Source organism: Euprymna scolopes, chromosome 45, assembly GCF_053919585.1.
Source record: "Euprymna scolopes isolate OS-2025 chromosome 45, ASM5391958v1, whole genome shotgun sequence".
Lineage (NCBI taxonomy): Eukaryota > Metazoa > Mollusca > Cephalopoda > Sepiida > Sepiolidae > Euprymna > Euprymna scolopes.
This window is the reverse complement of record NC_136526.1, coordinates 48,833,452-48,849,620: the sequence shown is the minus strand read 5'-3', so window position 1 is coordinate 48,849,620 and position 16,169 is coordinate 48,833,452. Positions and strand designations below refer to the sequence as shown.

The window sequence follows — 16,169 nt, the reverse complement described above, 5'->3', positions numbered from 1 at the left end:
CAAGCTAGACCTAGTTAAGGCTTACCATCAGATTCCAGTGAATACAGCCGACATACCTAACTGCGATAACAACTTTATTTGGAGCGTTTGAATTCTTAACTATGCCCTTTGGTTTACGAAATGCGGCTAGCACATTTCAGCCCTTCATTGACGAAGTAGTGCGTGACTTGGACTTTGTCTACAACTACATAGACGACATCCTCGTGGCAAGTGCCTCACCTGAGGAACATGTCACCCACCTCCGCCTACTATTCGAACGGTTTCAGCAATACCAGATGAGGATTAACCCTGGTAAATGCGTTTTCGGTGCTTCGTCATTAGTTTTCCTGGACCACATTATCAGCCCAGACAGTATATCTCCGTTACCGGAAAAGGTGAAGGCTCTGCAAGACCTTCAACCACCCACTTCACTTCACCAGCTAAGGCACTTCCTCGGTCTGTTGAACTACTATAGACGCTTTATCCCACACTGTGCGAATCTTCTAGCTCCTCTTTCCGACTTGTTATGTAACAGGAAGAAGAAAAATGAGCAGATCTCACTTAAAACTTTCAATGAAGTGAAAACAAAACTAGCGACAACATCTCTAGTTGCACATCCTGTACCTGATGCCCAGTTTTCACTGGTCTTTGACGCATCAGGCAAAGCTGTAGGTGCAGTATTGCAACAGTAGCACCAACACCAGTTACAACCTCTCTCATACTTTTCGAGACAGCTGAAACTGGCTGAACAATGTTACAGCACATTTGGCCGTGAATTCTTGCAATGTACCTCGCAGTGAAACATTTCCAACATTCTTATCTACACTGATCACCGTCCGCTTACATACGCACTTCGTTCTAAGCCGGACAAATATTCTCCCCTTGAAACACGCCACTTGGATTTTGTTTTGCAATTTACCAGTGATATCCGACATATCTTAGGTGAGCGGAATGCTGCGGCAGATGCTTTGTCCCGCCTCCCCATTAATTCTCTGTCCTCACCATCGGATATCGACTTACAGCAGATGACCTTAGACCAGCCAAGTCTGGACACGTTGGATCCGTCGTCACCTGAATTTGCAACTTACAAATTCGCATACCTGCCCGTGCCTACCTCGGACACGCAGATCATTTGTGACACCTCAACGGATTCACCTTGACCATTCATTCCATTGATTCATCGTAGAGTTGTTTTTGACACCCTACACAATTTGGCACACCCCAGATGCAGAGCCACAGTGAAGCTGATTACAGCTAGATTTTTATGGCCAAATATGAGGCGTGATATCACTGTCTGGACACGTTCCTGTGTATTCTGCCAAAAGTCAAAGGTGCACAAGCATATCCGTGCACACCTTGGAACACTCACCACCCCAGACGCTCGGTTTAGCCATGTGCACATCGACCTGGTTTGACCTTGGCCGGTCAGTCAGGGATTCACTTATCTCCTGACCTGTATAGACCGTTTCACACAGTGGCCTGAAACCATTCCCCTCACAGATATTTCGGCTGAGTCCATAGCACAAGCCTTATATCAGGCTGGATATCGCGTTACGGAGTTCCCACTACCATCACCACTGATTGTGGCGTACATTTTGAATCCCACCTCTTCCAGGAACTCTCCAGGATGCTAGGGATCCAACGTATTCGCACTACAAGCTATCACCCTGCTTCTAACGGGATGATTGAATGCTTCCATCACCAATCGAAAGCAGCATTACGTGCTTACCCTGACCAACAGCGATGGAGCGAATATGTACCAGTTGTCCTTCTTGGCTGTCGTGCCTCAATCAAAGAGGACTTGATATTCTGCAGCTGAACTAGTCTATGAAGCACCTCTATTGTTGCCAGGTCAGATGCTGACCCCGACAGGGGATACAACAACTGACTAAGCTCTGTATGTCAACAAAGTACGAGGCTATCTCAGTAAGCTACCACCAATGCACCCTAGGAAACAGACCATAAAATCTTTGGTCCTGAAGGACATATCAACATGGACCCACGTGTTCCTTAGAAAGGACGCAGTAAAAGCTCCCCTAACTCCACCCTACACTGGCCCTTATTGCGTGCTTTCACGCACTGATAAAACTTTTATCCTTGACATTAGTGGTAAAAAAGAGACAGTTTCATTAGATAAGGTAAAAAGAGCCTTTCTGGACGCATTAATACATGAGCCACACATTCCTCCAACATACACACAGCATCATCATACACCTGAGGTAAATGCTCCACGTGAGAACAGTTATGTGACCACTACTACACGTAGTGGCCGACGGGTACATTGGCCAAAGAAACTATGTAAAACTGTATATTTCTGTTAAAAAAGAAACTTTTCTTTCTCTCCTTTCTACAAAAAAGAACGTTTTATAAAAAAGAAAGAATATTCCCCGACTTTTTACAGAAAACTACGAACATTTTTTTTCTTCGTAAAAATAAATAAAAAACGTGTATACATTGACATTTTTATTTAATTTTATTTACTTTTTTTTGCTATTCGTTCTGCTACCTTTTTCTCTCTCGGCTTTCAGCCTAAGCAGGGGGTTATGTAGCAGAAAAAAATAGAACTCTTTTTATCGTTCGATTCTATATCAAATCTTTTAAGTAATAGTGTAGGAACTATTGTTTTTATATAAAGATCTTTATGCCAGACAGTATCCAAGGCTGCCGATATATGAGGTGATAATACTGTAGCAGAAACAAATAGAACTCTTTTCTCGTGCGTCAGTGCCCCCCCCCCCCCGACTGTGCGATATGGCACATACTGACCAATTAGAGGCATTACCCGCTTAAGGAACTATAACTGCTTCCGTCCCGGACAAGAAAAACTCTCCCCTTAATCCAGCGAGACGTCAAAGAAAGTGGACCTGTTTCCTCCCCCCCTCTCTCTCTCTCTCTCTCTCTCTCTCTCTGTGCCTACATCGGTATCGACGGTCCCCACTTGGGAATAACTACCGGGCAAAGGCAGACGAGTCTATCCCAGCTATATCTAAATGGCATCTTGTCTTACTTCAATAAACCTTTTCCTTGCAAGTTTTACGAAGTCGTTTGTTCGTTTATTCAGTAGCTTGTGTTGAAATATTTATTTTATTAGGGAGTGCCCGAAAAGCATAAACTCAACTCCCTAAACTACCATATCTTTATCTGTCTTGGAAATGAATGAAATATGCATTCAGTTGTGGAAATTAACATATCTAATGTAGAAGAAAGTGTCCTAATTCCATAATGTTTAAAAAACAATTTAGCATTATCGAAATGGTGAACTATCATTGTTTCTTTTAAAGTTTTACATAGCATTTATTTATTTCAAAACATAATTTAATATGAACTCGTATAAAAACTTCTCATTTTTATTACAATTACATTAGTCATTAGAAACTGACCTTACGAAGGCTTGAAATATATTGAATAATTCGATCCCCTGTCTTTCCAAGCTTATAACTACTCTAAAAATGTAATCCATCCCTAATTTTTTTCAATAAAAGGACCAATGACCAAGGTTTCATTTACAAAAAAAGTGTTTTAAAAAAAAGGTTTTAAACTTCAGACTTTACAGGTAAATTTCTAAAAAAAAACACTTCTTTTTTGTTTTAAATTTGAATATATTATTTATTGATTTTTTATCTTCAATTTGTAATATATAAAATTTTGGTGAGTAAATTAATTATTAACTTTTTAATATAGATTTCAAAATGGGGGGGGGTCGTCAATTAATTCGAAACCCTGTCTTTCCAAGCTTATAACTACTCGAAAAATGTAATTCAAACCCTAATTTTTTTTCAATTAAAGGAGCAAGGACCAAGGTTTCATTAAAAAAAAACAAAACAACAACAACAACAAAAATAACGTGGTTTAAAAAAAAAGGTTTTAAACTTCGGACTTTACAGGTAAATTTCTAATAAACTCTTCTTTTTTGTTTTAAATTTGAATATATTATTTATTGATCTTTTATCTTCAATTTGTGATATATAAAACTTTGGTGAGTAAATTAATTATTTACTTTTTAATCGACATTTCAAAATGGGAGGGTGTGAATTAAAGAAAAAACGTTTGTCTAAAATACTATATTCAGTTTATTGGAAAGAGCATAAAATTTCACATTGACCCTGAAAATATCGTAAAAATTGAATCGATAGAAAAATTTTGATGGATTTTTAAAGTTTAAAAATTGAAAAATATTGAACTCGTAAAATTCAATTAATTTCATTACTGTTTATTTTTTTAAATAAAAAATAATATTTCTATTACTTTTTATACAACTTTAATAGTTTATTTTGAGAGTATAATCCATAAAGAAAATAAACAACCCACTTTTAAAAGAGAAATTACGAGTGTTTTATATTTTATTCGCAGTTTCGTGTTAGGGGTGTAAAAAATTCCCCCCAAATTCTGATACACCTACGCAATCGACCCAATGTTAATGATATAAGGTCACTTTGTATCTGTCAATTTTTTTTTTCAGCGTGGACTGTATACGTAAATCACACAAAAAGCTCAGTCAGCAATATTGGGAATTGTCATGCTGTGTTGTGCATGGATGTGTAAGAATAAGATTGGAACACATGTGTTTGGTTGGTAAGAAGGGAACTAAATAATGGCGCCCCGCTTTATTGATTAATTGCTATGCGCATGCGTGAGTGCATACAAAAGTTAGATCATGAAACCGGAACGAAAGGGTCCATATAAAAGTTACTGAAACGAAAGAGCATTACATGTCCCTTTCTCTGAAAACAAAGATGACTTATGCATGTAAAACAAAACAAAGAAAATGGAAAAGCTGGTTCAGGGTAAACTGTCTGAACAGCTACAGCGAAGCAGGGGATTATTCTGCCCCATGAGATGTTTGCTGGGGGGGTTATGAGTGTGTGCTCATCATAAGTTCATTTTTGATGGTAATCGTACCACCCTACCACTACGGGTACGTTTTTGAGTGTCATTTGGTATGTTTGGGGATGCACACACAAGTGGATCAACAGACGTCGCACATTTTTGTGGAACTATGTTGGGGAGTTCTTGCGACATTTGTGGGGTAGGCGTCACTGGAATATTTCTTATGTGTTGTCGGTTTCTTCGCAGCACATGCCCATTGACATTCTCCAGGAGATAGGAGAGCTGACCATCTACCTGGGATACTACAGTCGCTTGGTCCCAGCTTCCAGACACAGGATTCTGTACCCTTACCCGTTGACCATGGTATAGGGGTGGTAGATCTTCCTTAAGTGCATGTCGGTCAAAAAACTTCTTTTGGTTCTACTGGCGTTGTTGGAATGCGCTGTATATCTGATCCTGATCATGGTTGTTGTTTCTGAGTTTGGTGATCAGTGGAGATTAGATTCGTCTACCCATGAGTAGTTATGCGGGGCTTGGTATGACACTTGAAATTGGGGTGCAGCGCCAGTGCAGCAGTGCGATCTCAGGAGTTGTTCCCGACTGTTTGGCTTTCTTGAGAATATTTTTGATAGTCCTTATTTGACGTTCTATGAAGCCATTCCCTTGTGGTCTCCGAGGTGACGTGGTCTCATGATGAAAGCCCCATTTTTTGGCGAATTCGTAGTAGAGATGACTTGAAAAGTGTGGTCCGTTATCGCTGACTATCTTTAATGGTATGCCAACCTCTGAGAAGATTTGGCATGTGATGACACTGCTTGGTGAATTATCAGATAGGCGTTTGACCATAGGATACTTTAAGTAATAGTAAGCTATGATCAACCATTGACTTTCATGGAGATCAAACAGGTCTGTGCCAACTACGCCCCATGGCTTTGTTGGAATGTCATGTTGCATTAGCGACTCTTGCATTTGGGAGGTCTGATGCTGTTGACAGATACTGTATGACTTTGTGAACTGTTCAATGTCTTTGTTTATGTTTACCCAATGAACAGTGTCCTTGGAAAGGAGTTTTGTTTTCTCTTGTCCTAAATGAGCAGCATGTAGTTGTTCTAATATGTCTTTTTGAAAAGAGATGCTTGCAGTGGTTTATGGTCTGAAAAAAATTTCATCATTACACGTATGGAAGAAAAGTGAATGTCCTCACTGACCCCAAACTACTTGTGTCGATCTGCTGGAAACCACTAGCAAAAACATCTAAACGGCTCCAAAACTTGCTGCTACGGGCTGAACATTATGATTTCTCTATCAAATACAAGCCAGGAAAAGAAATTCTGTTGCAATATTTTTTTTTATTTATAATGGGGGTATGCTGCCTCACAGTTGGGAGATTATTTATAAACGATGTTGCTGGGAACTGACGAATCAAATTAATTCACGTTCTGCTAGCAATCAATAAGAAACCAGAATTACTCCATAAAAATTAAATCTTTTTCTTTAGCAACTTCGCATATGTTTTCTTTGTGTCAACACGGGAAGAATCTTTTGCTCTGTGGCTTCCAACTCAAGAACCGTCTACTGAGAACCAGTCACCTTCTTCAGGACTTGTATAGAACAACTAACAATCGGAAACTGTTCTGAAACTAAAAATGGCTTCCAACTCAAGAACTGTCTATTGAGAACCAATCATCTCAAGGACTTGTATAGAACAACTAACCATTGGAAACTGTGCTGAAACTAAATATGGTTTTCAACTCAAGAAAGTCCATTAGCAGACACCCTTTCACATGCGCCTGCAAACAAACCAAAGGCAGCAGAGCTCATGACAGTGAATAACCTGACGATGATCCCGATCAAAGATCACACTTTCTGAGATCAGATCCAAGACACAGCTCTTCTTTCATTTGTGGGATCTCGTTTCCCCTTCAAAATTCCAGGCCACCCGACGCATTTCGTTTCAGCTTTAATCCCAAAGCCGCTCTCCCAGCCAATTCTTCCAGTGCCTTGGCGACCAACCCGAATTTTATTAAAGTGAACCACCACTTCCTTTACAGTCACTAAAGTTTCATTCACGAGGATGTCGTTGATATATGAGCTCACGGCGCCATCTCCTTTCCCCATTCTTTCTAGAATCTTCCTTAGACTGGTTGACATGATCTTGGGTGCCGAGTTCAGCCCAAACCCCACTCTCGTAAGGCGGTAGGTTCTGCCTTTATATCTGACCAACTCGTATTTCCAGAGTTTCTTGGTAACGTGGCGTTGCAAATAGGCAGATTTTAGATCGACCAACTTAGAGGCACCGTTCATTTGCCTCCATTCTCTGATGGTCTCACTGCATATATCTAGAGCGTCACCCCCAGTATGGCACGCGACCTGTCAGTTCAATTCTTGGAAATCTAGTACTGGTTTGACCTTTCCTTTTGTTGGTCATAGAACGGCCAGTAATGGCAAGATGCCCGATTCGACGTCATTCGTCCACAGCAACAGTAATCCCTCCTCAATCCATCTTTTCGTTCAAAATTCTTTTCTTGCTCCTCCTTTGAGCGACTTATTGTAACATGCCAGCCTGTTTCTTCGCGTCGGTGGTTAATTCTTCCATGCCCACTCCACTGTCCACTGATCCTCGTCGAATTCTGCTTTGAAATCCGGGATAACTGATTGATATCCATTTCTTTTCTCCAACCTATTTGATTCCTTCATTGACCTGCTCTGATACTGCACATCCAGCTGGTCCGAACCTCACGCCATTGCTGCCGACTGTGACACCTCCAAGTCGGCATATTACGTCCATTCTGACAATCGCTTGGACGCCAGACACCAGGTGATCAATGACAACCGCATGGACTCTCATCCAGTGATCCTCACTTTCAATTGTGACAGTCCTCCTCCCTCAAACTTTTCAGTCGTGACCCATTGAATGCCACTACTTCACCCTTCTCTTTCCATCTTCTGATAAGGCTAGTGTGCACTATGGTAGTAGTACAGCCAGGATCTATCAGGGTCACAGCTTCTTGTCCATCCATCACGATTTCATGCTTGGGTATCTGCTGCAAACACGCCATTATTCCCAAGTCGGGGCAGCTGCTGCCATTTTGGCTCCTCTTTGACAGTTTCCCCGGACTCTTGTAGTTAACTGCCATGTGACCACTCTGGTTACACCTGATGCACACTGATCTTTCTAAGAACTTCCTGCAGTCTCTCCGCAGGTGTAGGCCCCCACATTCGAAACATGCCTTGTGGTCTTGGGCGGCTTTTGGTCTCATCTTCTGCACTTTTGCCACCGTTCCTACAGCTCCAGAGGGTTGGGTGCTCACTAATATTCTTGCAGTTGGGAGCACAACACTTAGCTCCAATGTCTCAATATCTGGGACCTGCTGTAGCCTCTTGGAAATCTCCTCAGGGAACCCAGTAACGAATGCCATCTTTGCTACGTGATTCGCTACTTGTCTCCAAATTCCTGCCAGTTCCACCAATCTTTTGCCATCATTTGTATACACATCGATGGATTCACCCGTCCACCTCTTCTCTTTCAATTTATTGTACACTTCCAACGGCCCTTCTGTAAATGCTTACATCAATCTGGCTATGATCATCTCAGCATCCTCTTGTTCACAGGAGCTCAGCTCCAAATATAGGGCTAGCGTGTCACCCTCCAGGAACAACAGTATCACTGTAGCAACGTCGCCTATCTTTTGGAGCTTTGCCACTAGGTCCACTTTCTTAAACCAAGCCACCACATCGCCTTCGCCACTGAATGGATTTATCATGTTGTGCAGGCCGGGAGCCATCGCCAAAATAGCTTGAAGTGTTCTTTGTTTAGGACAACAAAATTAGATAAATAAATAAATAACAAGCCAACAGTCGCCGGGTTGAAGATCACCACTGTCACCAATCTTCGTCTCTCTCTACCTCTCCCCAACCTAACCTGTCAACTCCTTTTATACATGTCTCTCACGTGATTTCGCATGACTTCCATCAGAACACACCTTTTAAAACTATGGACGCCATCTTGATTTCTCTCTCTCTTTCGTCCAACCTTGCCAGACACACACCCGCTAAGACTTCTGTTCATTTGATCTCTTTTTCCCTTTTTATTTTTTCTTTTCCTTCTGCTAACTTTAAACAATATTTTTGATAAACAAACGTTTATTACTAGTTACGTGCAAGTGACTCTATAAGTAACTTCGTCGGTCCGTCGGTCCATTTGTTGGTCGGTCCATAACACTTTTGTGCTTGGCCTTTTTGGTTAACACCAAAGATCTGTTGTTAATAGATGCTGTTCTTAGCTTTTTAAGCTTTTCCTGGCCTTTTGGCCAAGATCAAAGTATAGTATCTGTTCTTACTACATGCTGTACTTATGTTTGTAACTTTGTGATATAAAGTGGGGGATCACTTTTCTGTATTAATTTAATATAAAATGATCACCCACTTTACAACCAGTCAGTCTTAAAGCCATTCAAGTTGTTTTTGAAGGATTCCAGTTATTTTTTTAAGCATTCAAGTCATTCCTAATGTCATTCAATTCATCCTTAAGTTCATTAAAGTCATTCTAAGTCATTTACTTTTTATTTATTCAAGTCATTTAAGCCCATATTTCGGTCATTTTAGTTTATCTTTAAGAATTTCATGTCAATCCTACATTCACGCATTCATTCATTGCATGAGAGCATGCGACTAATGGCTATAGGCCTTGTTTAATTTGTATTACATTTTTGGGACAATATAAGTATGATAAGTAAAATGTGATTATTTTTCATCTACACACATTTCTTCATGAACAAGGCTTGATGGCTTACGCGTATGTGTTGCTTTTAGGTCCTTTTATTCATCCATATTCCAAAACAGGAAGAAACCCTGCTTCGCTAACACTGGTTAATGCTTACATAATGGCGGTCCCTTCAAATAGTTGTTTAAAAAAATTATTTTATTTAAAAAATACATGGAATATAAAATAGAAATATGGACAAATCCTCATAAATAAAGAATGGAAGTATCCATTGATTAGTATTTTATATAGGCAAGTGATTTTTTTGAATTTATATATATTTATAATATTTAGATTAAGTTTAAATTCGTTGAATTTCGTTAAATATTTCTTAAAAAAATCCGATTAAAAAAAAATATTGTATATTTTTCGATAAAACCTTTTATTATTTAAAAGTTTTGTTTTTTCTCTTTTTTTTAAATCAGGTTTTAAATTACATTATTCATATTGTTATAAGCTTCGAAATATAGTGAGTCTAAATAATCACTCCTTTTTTAATGGCGAATTCTGACTCCTAATTCTTCACACTTAGCTAATGAACGGGTATTTTAAAAAACGAGGAACAAATTAATGGTTACACCGTTTTACGATGACCCAAATTCATTGTTCTTTAGTAGTTTATTTTCTCTTTAAATAGTTCCATTTTCAAATCGTGTTCTACATTTTGATTCTTTTATATTTTCATATATATATATATATATATATATATATATATATATATATATATATATTTTTTTTTTTTGATGAATTTGACACTAAAAAAGTTGTATCAATTTACTAAAGAAATCTTGACAAACAAAACAAATTTAACGAAATCATCCCGCGTTTAGTCTTGGCTTTCATATTGAATTATCTGGAATGAAAGGTAAGATTTTCATAATACTTTAAAAAATTTAATTCAATAACCTTTTTCAACAATCGCAAACATTTAAATGAGGGATGCATGTCGTAAACGGTTTCAACTAAAATCCGACTAAAATAGTGTACAGGTGATAATAATATTTAATTTTAAGATGAGACATGAGAAAAATTTGGAATTAAAAATTATTTACTATTACATAAAAACAAAACAAAACACATTTTGCGTTCAACAATATAAAAAAGACAATCGTGGCTTTTATACCAATACCTACTTCCGGTTCAAATATGACGATATTTTGTAACAAGTTTTGTCGCTTGAACACAATTTTATTTGCATTTTGTTTACAACGGTGATCTCATCATTTACCTAAACAGTTTATTTTTATCCAATTAATAATTTGATCCTATTATTTTATATGAAAGACCCGATTAAAAATCTATGAATCTTCGATTAAGAAAATCTTTTAACAATAAATTATATACTCCGACATTTAGATTTAAGTAAGAAAAATAAGTTCATTTTAGTATAATTTTTGGATTTTTGAACAAATAATGTCGTTTAAAAATAATTAATTTTTTAACGTTGTCTAATGTAGAAAAGGATGTTTTTTGTTTTGTATTTTATCATATTTATACAATAACATGTATTTTTGTTTGAGAAGGATGTTTTTACTAACCAATTTTCACATTTATTTTGTCTGATTTTCATAATGGTGTTGATTCTTATAGCTGAGAGGCGGACTTTTACACACCAGATTTAAATTTAATTGATAAAATTCCAAAATATTTTTGTAAAACTGTGTGTTATAATTAGTTTTATTATTAAATTCACCAACGATTATACTTTGATTTTGCTCTGTATGTTTTCTTATATATATATAAGGCCTTTGATAGGGTATGGCATAAAGGTTTACTTCATAAGATCTCTAGTTATGGTATAGCTGAAAATGTCTTCTCAATTATTAAATCATTTCTTTCTGATAGGTTCATAAGAGTAGTAGTTGAGGGGCAAAAATCAGAAGCCCACAGTATTAATGCTGGTGTCCCTCAGGGGTCGATCCTGGGCCCAACTCTTTTCCTGATCTACATTAATGATCTTCCAAATCACATCCTTACATCATTTGTAGACATTTATGCTGATGACACTACCATTTATGGTAGCACATCTAAGACAGTAAACGACCAAGTTCTCTCCAATTCTCTCTCCTCTGATCTTGAGCATGTAGTACAATGGGGAAAGGAGTGGCTGGTTACTTTTAATGCATCTAAAACCAAGCTTCTCTCTTTACATCATCAACATTCTGATCCCCATCTGGCATCAATTGAAATGAATGGCTCTCGTCTTCAGGAGGCCTCAAGTTTTGACAAGCTTCTGGGCTTGACCATTACTCCTGATTTTAAATGGAACACGTACATCAAATCTGTTGCCAAGGCCGCTGGAAAAATGGTGGGATCTTTCTATCGATCCAGTAGATATCTCACTGCTGATGCAATTCTCTATTTATATAAGAGCCAGGTACGTCCAAGGATGGAATACTGTTGCCACATCTGGGCAGGAGCTGCTAGAAAGGACTTGTCCTGCCTTGATAGAGTTCAAAATAGACTTCGTAGCCTCGTAGGAGATGTCCTTTTCTCTTCTTTGCAACCTCTATCTCACAGAAGAGATGTTGCGAGTTTGTCTCTGATGTATCGTTATTTTCATGGAAAGTGTGCGACTGAGCTTCAATCTATGGTCCCCCCTCGCCAAACTTTCACGAGAAACACTGGTCTAGCTGTAAACACTATCAATAATTCCCCCCACTCTTTATCTGTGCCTAAACCTAAACGTAGATTCCATGAACAAAGCTTTTTTATTAGAACTACACGCCTGTGGAATTGTCTTCCGTTTTCCTGCTTTCCGGCTGACTACAATATGGTTGTGTTCAAGTCTAACGTAAATAAGTTCTTGAGCCGTTCCATATAAGTTATCAAATTTAACAAATTTTCATTACTAATGATTATTATATTGTCCAATTTCTACTGTACACTCTTTAACCCTTATCCTTGAGTGGCCTCTTGGCCTTGATAATGTGGTGATACCTATGAAAAAAAAAGAAAAAGTCCAATGTGAACAAGTTCTAATTGAATCGTCCCCCTAAGTAATCCAAGTTACAAAATTCCCACTGTTTACTATGCTAAAATCACAATGACTAATGTATACCTATTAACCCTTATCCTTGAGTGGCCTCTGGGCCTTGATAAGTGGTGACACCCATGTAAAAAAAAAAAAAAATATATATATATATATATATATTGTCAGAATTAGCATACCGCCGAGTAGGGGTGGGGGGCAGAAAAGACGGTTTAAGTCTTGCAACAAAATGTTGACGTTGCTTACAAGTAGTCTTTCCTTGTAAAAGTAACAAATGGGTAACGATGGTCGAAGTGTAATTTGTCTAAAAGATTACAACAACTACTCACCCCACTGTAGAGTGGCCACCCCTTTTTATCTACTCCAACTCTCAGTCAACGAGATTCACGCGTGACTGAAATGTCTATTTAACTTGTAAGGAATAGGCACTCAGGTTCTTTGATTAACGGACCAACCACCGACTGTGTTTTTTTTTTTTTTTTTTTTTTTTTTTTACACAGTGATCACCACTTATCAAGGCCCGGAAGCCACTCAGGGATAAGAGTTATTGCAAGTACATTACGTTAGTGAGGAGATTTGATGAAGTGTTTACTTAAGGGGGCGGTTCATTAGGAATTTAACATTAGACTTGAAGACATCCAAGTTGTAGTCCGGAGGGAAGCAGGCAGACGGAACAGAGTTCCACAGGCGTGCAGTTCTAAGAAAGAAGCTTTGTTCATGGAATCCGCGTTTTGATTTGTGTTGGTCACAGCTACCAGCACTCTTTTCTTCCCCACCGACCTACACTCGGCAAGTCAACCAATTGAAAATTCTCACAATATTATAGTTAAAAAAAAAATAATTATATATATATATATATATATATATATATGTGTGTGTGTGTGTGTGTGTGTGTGTGTGTGTGTATGTATACGATTATACTTTGGCTTTGCTCTGTGTATTGAAACTGTAGAAAAATTACTAAAAAAAAAAAAACTAAATACATAAAACCAAAATAATCCAAATCAACAAAACAAAAAAAAAAAAGAAAAAATTGAAAATAGTTGACCAAGATTTGTTTACTATCCCCACCTCCAAATTCTTTACATTCCAAATCTTCTGGCTTCCCCTTCATAACAACATTAACATTAATGTTATTTAAACAAGTTTATTTTTATATCAATTCAAACAATAATTTAATCCTGTAATCTTATATGAAAGACCCGATTAAAAATATGTGAATCTTTGATTAACAAAATTAAAACTAATGTTATTTCAGTTCTTTTTACAAGAGAGACACGATTTATCAAGGCTCGAAGACCACTAGAGGATAAGGCTTAATGAATATAAGATAGGGTAGAATAGTAATCGCTAATGGTGTAGATTGGGTAGAATTTGTATTATTTATGGGGACGGCTAAACAAGAACTTGTTTACATAGAACTTGAAGGTTACAATATTGTAATTAGCCAGGAAGCAGTTCTTGATTATAATTAGAATTAGGCACATATACATAATAGTTGATAGTAGTTTATTGTGAAAGTTTTGCAAGAGAGGACTTTAGATTGGAGCTCAGACGAGCACTTGCCATGATAATAATGATAGAGTTCAGAGGCTCGCAATGTTTCTTTTGCAGGAGAGAGGTTGCAGAGAAAAATTTGGACCTCTATCATTGCAAGATAAGCCATGCCAAGAAGATCCTCAGTTGTGGAAACATTACTCCATTTTAGGGTATAACCTGTTGTTCTACAGATAGAGGATTGCATCAATACTGAGATACCTACTGGAGCAGTAGAGTGATCCAACCATTTTTCCAGCAACCTTGACAACAGATTTGATGTATGTGTTCCATTTAAGATCAGAAATGAAGGGCAGTCTCAAAAGTTTGTCAAGACATGGTTCTTCCCAAAGATGAGGGCCATTCATTTCAGTTGGGGCCAGATGGGTTCAGATTATAATGAAAAGAACGAAGCTTGGTTTTAGATACATTAAAATTAACCAGTCACCGTTTTCCCCATTGCACCAAGTTATTTTTGTTGAGGTGGTTCACCAAAACTCTATCACAAATTCCAGCAATTTACTCACGACACACTGGAGACTGGTTGTTCTATACTGAGTGGCAGATGACCATTATGCGTCAGTGTTCCTTTTCTTTTTTTGCCCCACTGATAATCAAATCACCTGTGGAAAAGGAAACATTTAAAAACGAAAAAATTATTTATTTTCATATAAAAATAACAAATTTATAGAAAAGGACGAAAAATTAGAGATGACAGTACTTTCATTATTTTTGCTTTCACAATATTTATGCCCAATAAAAATCTATGATTTAAAAAAAAATTTTATGATTTAAAAAAAAATTTCACAATGCAAAAAACTTGAATGATGGTCAAAGGCTTATCTTATTATACTAATGCAGGTTTGGTTGGTCTCCTGTTACTCAGGTCAACCTCTAACTTCTTCAGAAACTGTGACTCATGATGTCACGTCTACCGGGAGTCCTCCATATTAATTCTCAGCGTCTTTATGTTGAATTCTGCTGAAAAGCAAAAGCAAAGCTTTATATGCGCCAGAAAGAAAAGGCAGACAAAATCAGGTTTTTCTAAGTACGGAAGGTAATTTCTCAAAAGTTAAAGATTTTTTACATATGTACATTATTCAGTTCACCAAAACATTTTAAGTTTCACAAATCTCCTTCTCCATCACTGGATGGCTGGTCAGGATAGGCGGAGGGGGGGGAGTAGAGCATTGGTTTTGGAGCTTATTTCTTTCGAGATGTTGGCGCAATCTGGTAATTTCACCCAGGTATTGGCTTTTTTAGAGAGGTCACAGGGTTGGTTGGTCAATCCATTCAACCAATCAGCATTCAACACGTTTTCTGGGGGATTTCAGATCCAAATTGTGTGTGTGCAATTCAGCAATACATCCAGAGTTTTGTAATCTGAGACCAAAAATGGAATCCTTTTCGCACAACCTCAAGAGGTCAAACCCATCATTCAGAAAGCCCTTGTCTGAGCAGGTGTCATAGAGGCCAACATAGGTCTGGCATCATTTCCACATTGTTCTGACATTTCCGGTCTCTGCTTTCAAACAATAAAATTTATGTCTGATTTTAATAATAAAATATATATCTGTTTTATTTCAAGTATTTTTGATCGGTCACCTGTCATTGTCCGGGATTCAATTTACATTCAACAGACAATTTTAGCATATTTACCCGGCCTCCCTTAGGACTTAGGGGAGTCTCAACCTCCCAAATGGGGAGCAATCGCTCCCTCACATGTGGGGCTTCGTCTTTGCCTGTGCTTTTGCCCTCTGTTTCAGCGTCGGTAAACCTAATGCTGCTAATCTCAGGGTCGCTGTCCTACAAAGTCGGGATAACCTAGAATGATGGTTCACTGATCTCGGATCGAGTCTCACTTTCATCGCCGAGTGACGGCTGCGCTTGTGATGTCGATCAAAATTCCTTGATGTGACGGGGCACCTCGTCAACCCGCACCGATTGTGGGCTGATCACCTCAGTAACACATCCAGTTCTGTAGCATGTGGTGCACTTGTTGTGGGGGATCTTTACCAAGATGACATCCCTCTCTTTGATACTCTCCCTCATCACCTCCAACTCAGGCAGTGG

The 16,169-nt window shown here is 38.1% G+C and overlaps 1 long non-coding RNA gene and 1 pseudogene across 2 annotated transcripts in view; both read left to right on the top strand.

Moving 5' to 3' along the window:
* LOC145269559 (uncharacterized) overlaps positions 1-16,169 on the top strand; it is a 54,737-nt gene that overhangs the window by 26,753 nt on the left and 11,815 nt on the right. The window contains exon 1 of one of the 2 annotated variants that reach the window (XR_013865092.1): positions 10,285-10,433. The exons of the other annotated variant lie outside the window; for it this stretch is intronic. This is a non-coding gene — a long non-coding RNA (uncharacterized LOC145269559). Of the gene's footprint in view, positions 1-10,284; positions 10,434-16,169 lie in introns of those variants that run through there. 2 annotated transcript variants of the gene reach the window in all.
* LOC145269965 (U2 spliceosomal RNA) lies at positions 9,097-9,233 on the top strand (annotated as a pseudogene).